General features: G+C 44.0%; 1 protein-coding gene across 1 annotated transcript in view; it reads left to right on the top strand.

The window, feature by feature from the left end:
• Positions 1 to 6,000, top strand: part of DENND2A (DENN domain containing 2A) — a 241,517-nt gene that overhangs the window by 214,917 nt on the left and 20,600 nt on the right. The gene's annotated exons all lie outside the window — the stretch shown is intronic.

Raw genomic sequence — 6,000 nt, 5'->3', positions numbered from 1 at the left:
TTTTAGTGTTTAACTGTAGTTTTTATTATTCAATCAAGAGTTTGTTATTTTAAAATAGTGCTGGTATGTACTATTTACTCAGAAACAGAAAAGAGATGAAGATTTCTGTTTGTATGAGGAAAATGATTTTAGCACCGTAACTAAAATCCATGGCTGTTCCACACAGGACTGTTGAGAGCAATTAACTTCAGTTGGGGGAACAGTGTGCAGTCTCTTACTGCTTGAGGTATGACACATTCTAACAAGACGATGTAATGCTGGAAGCTGTCATTTTCCCTATGGGATCCGGTAAGCCATGTTTATTAAGATAGTAAATAAGGGCTTCACAAGGGCTTATTAAGACTGTAGACTTTTTCTGGGCTAAATCGATTCATTATTAACACATATTTAGCCTTGAGGAATCATTTATTCTGGGTATTTTGATATGATTATATCGGCAGGCACTGTTTTTGACACCTTATTCTTTAGGGGCTTTCCCTAATCATAGTCAGAGCCTCATTTTCGCGCCGGTATGGCGCACTTGTTTTTGAGGACAGCATGGCATGCAGCTGCATGTGTGTGGAGCTCTGATACATAGAAAAGTCTTTCTGAAGGCATCATTTGGTATCGTATTCCCCTTTGGGCTTGGTTGGGTCTCAGCAAAGCAGATTCCAGGGACTGTAAAGGGGTTAAATATAAAAACGGCTCCGGTTCCGTTATTTTAAGGGTTAAAGCTTCCAAATTTGGTGTGCAATACTTTTAAGGCTTTAAGACACTGTGGTGAAATTTTGGTGAATTTTGAACAATTCCTTCATACTTTTTCGCAATTGCAGTAATAAAGTGTGTTTAGTTTAAAATTTAAAGTGACAGTAACGGTTTTATTTTAAAACGTTTTTTGTGCTTTGTTATCAAGTTTATGCCTGTTTACAATGTCTGAACTACCAGATAGATTGTGTTCTGACTGTGGGGAAACCAAGGTTCCTTCTCATTTAACTATATGTATTTTATGTCATAAAAATTTTTTAGTAAAAATGATGCCCAAGATGATTCCTCAAGTGAGGGGAGTAAGCATGGTACTGCATCATCCCCTCCTTCGTCTACACCAGTCTTGCCCATACAGGAGGCCCCTAGTACATCTAGTGCGCCAATACTCCTTACTATGCAACATTTAACGGCTGTAATGGATAATTCTATCAAAAACATTTTAGCCAATATGCCCACTTATCAGTGAAAGCGCGACTGCTCTGTTTTAGAAAATTCTGTAGAGCATGAGAACGCTGATGATATGGTTTCTGAAGGGCCCCTACACCAGTCTGAGGGGGCCAGGGAGGTTTTGTCTGAGGGAGAAATTTCAGATTCAGGAAACATTTCTCAATAAGCTGAACCTGATGTGATTACTTTTAAATTTAAGTTGGAACATCTCCGCGCTCTGCTTAAGGAGGTGTTATCCAATTTGGATGATTGTGATTATCTGGTCATTCCAGAACCACTATGTAAAATGGAAAAGTTCTTAGAGGCCCCGGGGCCCCCCGAAGCTTTTCCTATATCCAAGCGGGTGGCGTACATTGTTAGTAAAGAATGGGACAGGCCCGGTATACCTTTAGTACCTCCCCCCATATTTATAAAATTGTTTTCCTATAGTCGACCCCAGAAAGGACTGATGGCAGACAGTCCCCAAGGTCGAGGGGGCGGTTTCTACTCTACACAAGCGCGCCACTATACCCATAGAAGATAGTTGTGCTTTCCAAGATCCTATGGATAAAAAATTAGAAGGTCTGCTAAAGATGTTTGTTCAGCAAGGTTCCCTTCTACAACCAATTGCATGCATTGTCCCTGTCACTGCAGCCGCGTGTTTCTAGTTTGATGAGCTAGGAAAGGCGATTATTAGTAATTCTTCTTCTTATGAGGAGATTATGGACAGAATTCGTGCTCTTAAATTGGCTAATTCTTTCACCCTAGACGCCACCTTGCAATTGGCTAGGTTAGCGGCGAAAAAATTCTGGGTTTGCTATTGTGGCGCAGAGCGCTTTGGTTAAAATCTTGGGCAGCGGATGCGTCTTCCAAGAACAAATTGCTTGACATTCCTTTCAAGGGGAAAACACTCTTTGGCCCTGACTTGAAAGAGATTATCTCTGATATCACTGGGGGCAAGGGCCACGCCCTTCCTCAGGATAGGTCTTTTCAAGACCAAAAATAAACCTAAGTTTCGTCCCTTTCGCAGAAACGGATCAGCCCCAAGGGCTACGTCCTCTAAGCAGGAAGGTAATACTTCTCAAGCCAATCCAGCCTGGAGACCTATGCAAGGCTGGAACAAAGGAAAGCAGGCCAGGAAACCTGCCACTGCTACCAAGACAGCATGAAATGCGGGCCCCCGATCCGGGACCGGATCTGGTGGGGGGCAGACTCTCTCTCTTCGCTCAGGCTGGGGCACGAGATGTTCTGGATCCTTGGGCGCTAGAAATAGTCTCCCAAGGTTATTCTCTGGAGTTCAAGGGGCTTCCTCCAAGGGGGAGGTTCCACAGGTCTCAGTTGTCTTCAGATCACATAAGAAGACAGGCATTCTTACATTGGGTAGAAGACCTGCTAAAAATGGGAGTGATTCATCCTGTTCCATTAGGAGAACAAGGGATGGGGTTCTACTCCAATCTGTTCATAGTTCCCAAAAAAGAGGGAACGTTCAGACCAATCTTAGATCTCAAGATCTTGAACAAGTTTCTCAAGGTTCCATCGTTCAAGATGGAAACCATTCGAACACTCCTTCCTTCCATCCAGGAAGGTCAATTCATGACCAAGGTGGATTTCAAGGATGCGTATCTACATATTCCTATCCACAAGGAACATCATCGGTTCCTAAGGCTTGAATTCCTGGACAAGCATTTCCAGTTCGTGGCGTTTTCTTTCGGATTAGCCACTGCTCCTAGGATTTTCTCATAGGTACTAGGGTCCCTTCTGGCGGTGCTAAGACCAAGGGGCATTGCTGTAGTACCTTACTTGGACGACATTCTGATTTGAGCGTCGTCCCTTCCTCAAGTAAAGGCTCACACGGACATTGTCCTGGCCTTTCTCAGATCTCACGGATGGAAAGTGAACGTGGAAAAGAGTTCTCTATCTCCGTCAACGAGGGTTCCCTTCTTGGGAACTATAATAGACTCCTTAGAAATGAGGATTTTTCTGACAGAAGCCAGAAAAACAAAACTTCTAGACTCTTGTCGGATACTTCATTCCGTTCCTCTTCCTTCCATAGCGCAGTGCATGGAAGTGATAGGTTTGATGGTAGCGGCAATGGACATAGTTCCTTTTGTGCGCATTCATCTAAGACCATTACAACTGTTCATGCTCAGTCAGTGGAATGGGGACTATTCAGACTTGTCTCCGAAGATACAAGTAAATCAGAGGACCAGAGACTCATTCCGTTGGTGGCTGTCCCTGGACAACCTGTCACAAGGGATGACCTTCCGCAGACCAGAGTGGGTCATTGTCACGACCGACGCCAGTCTGATGGGCTGGGGCGCGGTCTGGGGATCCCTGAAAGCTCAGGGTCTTTGGTCTCGGGTAGAATCTCTTCTACCGATAAATATTCTGGAACTGAGAGCGATATTCAATGCTCTCAAAGCTTGGCCTCAGCTAGCGAGGGCCAAGTTCATACATCAACCATCAGGGGGGAACAAGGAGTTCCCTAGTGATGGAAGAAGTGACCAAATTCATTCTATGGGCGGAGTCTCACTCCTGCCACCTGTCGGCTATCCACATCCCAGGAGTGGAAAATTGGGAAGCGGATTTTCTGAGTCGTCAGACATTGCATCCGGGGGAGTGGGAACTCCATCCGGAAATCTTTGCCCAAGTCACTCAACCGTGGGGCATTCCAGACATGGATCTGATGGCCTCTCGTCAGAACTTCAGAGTTCCTTACTACGGGTACAGATCCAGGGATCCCAAGGCGGCTCTAGTGGATGCACTAGTAGCACCTTGGACCTTCAAACTAGCTTATGTGTTCCCGCCGTTTCCTCTCATCCCCAGGCTGGTAGCCAGGATCAATCAGGAGAGGGCGTCGGTGATTTTGATAGCTCCTGCGTGGCCACGCAGGACTTGGTATGCAGATCTGGTGAATATGTCATCGGCTCCACCATGGAAGCTACCTTTGAGACGAGACCTTCTTGTTCTAGGTCCGTTCGACCCACTCCAGCTGACTGCTTGGAGATTGAACGCTTGATCTTATCAAAGCGAGGGTTCTCAGATTCTGTTATTAATACTCCTGTTCAGGCCTGAAAGCCTGTAACCAGAAAAATTACCACATAATTTGGTATATCTGTTGGTGTGAATCTGCAGGATTCCCTTGGGACAAGGTTAAGATTCCTAAGAGTCTATCCTTCCTTCGAGAAGGATTGGAAAAAGGATTATCTGCAAGTTCCTTGATGGGACAGATTTCTGCCTTGTCTGTGTTACTTCACAAAAAGCTGGCAGCTGTGCCAGATGTTCTAGCCTTTGTTCAGGCTCTGGTTAGAATCAAGCCTGTTTACAAAATTTTGACTCCTCCTTGGAGTCTCAACCTAGTTCTTTCAGTTCTTTAGGGGGTTCCGTTTGAACCCTTACATTCCGTTGATATTAAGTTATTATCTTGGAAAGTTTTGTTTTTGGTTGCAATTCTTCTGCTAGAAGAGTTTCAGAATTATCTGCTCTGCAGTGTTCTTCTCCTTATCTGGTGTTCCATGCAGATAAGGTGGTTTTGCGTACTAAACCTGGTTTTCTTCCAAAAGTTGTTTCTAACAAAAACATTAACCAGGAGATAGTTGTGCCTTCTTTGTGTCCTAATCCAGTTTCAAAGAAGGAACGTTTGTTGCACAACTTGGATGTAGTTCGTGCTCTCAAATTTTACTTAGCAGCTACTAAGGATTTCAGACAAACTTTGTCTTTGTTTGTTGTTTATTCTGGTAAACGGAGAGGTCAAAAAGCAACTTCTACCTCTCTCTCCTTCTGGATTAAAAGCATTATCCGATTGGCTTATGAGACTGCCGGACGGCAGCCTCCTGAAAGAATCACAGCTCACTCCACTAGGGCTGTGGCTTCCACATGGGCCTTCAAGAACGAGGCTTCTGTTGCTCAGATATGTAAGGCAGTGACTTGGTCTTCACTGCACACTTTTTCTAAATTTTACAAATTTGATACTTTTGCTTCTTCTGAGGCTATTTTTGGGAGAAAGGTTTTGCAAGCCGTGGTGCCTTCCATTTAGGTGACCTGATTTGCTCCCTCCCTTCATCCGTGTCCTAAAGCTTTGGTATTGGTTCCCACAAGTAAGGATGACGCCGTGGACCGGACACACCTATGTTGGAGAAAACAGAATTTATGTTTACCTGATAAATTACTTTCTCCAACGGTGTGTCCGGTCCACGGCCCGCCCTGGTTTTTTTAATCAGGTCTGATAATTTATTTTCTTTAACTACAGTCACCACGGTAACATATGGTTTCTCCTATGCAAATATTCCTCCTTAACGTCGGTCGAATGACTGGGGTAGGCGGAGCCTAGGAGGGATCATGTGACCAGCTTTGCTGGGCTCTTTGCCATTTCCTGTTGGGGAGGAGAATATCCACAAGTAAGGATGACGCCGTGGACCGGACACACCGTTGGAGAAAGTAATTTATCAGGTAAACATAAATTCTGTTTTCCCACTTGCAGTGGGCTTTCCAGCTACCTTTTCAACAGAGCTAAACTGAAAGTACGTTTTTAAACCATTTTATACTGGATTTTTATATCAGTATCTGTGCATCTTATTCTTTATAGTAGTGTCTATTACATGCAGTTATATGAAAATGAGTGTATGCTGTCCCTTTAAGACTAGTTAATCAAGTACAGCTACCTAGTAATTTATAAACGTCCTACTACTATAGTGTCCTCCCAAGGAGATTTAGATTATGATTTTTGAACCAATCTATCAGGAATAGCTGAGTTTATCATTCCCCAGCTTAATAGTACTCAGTTTTATCAACCTCAGAAGGATAATAGACTGAGTTGGCCCTTTCAGAATT

Source organism: Bombina bombina, chromosome 6 (assembly GCF_027579735.1).
Source record: "Bombina bombina isolate aBomBom1 chromosome 6, aBomBom1.pri, whole genome shotgun sequence".
Classification (NCBI taxonomy): Eukaryota; Metazoa; Chordata; class Amphibia; order Anura; family Bombinatoridae; genus Bombina; species Bombina bombina.
The sequence above is the reverse complement of the archived record's forward strand: the minus strand, read 5'-3'. Positions and strand labels throughout refer to the sequence as shown.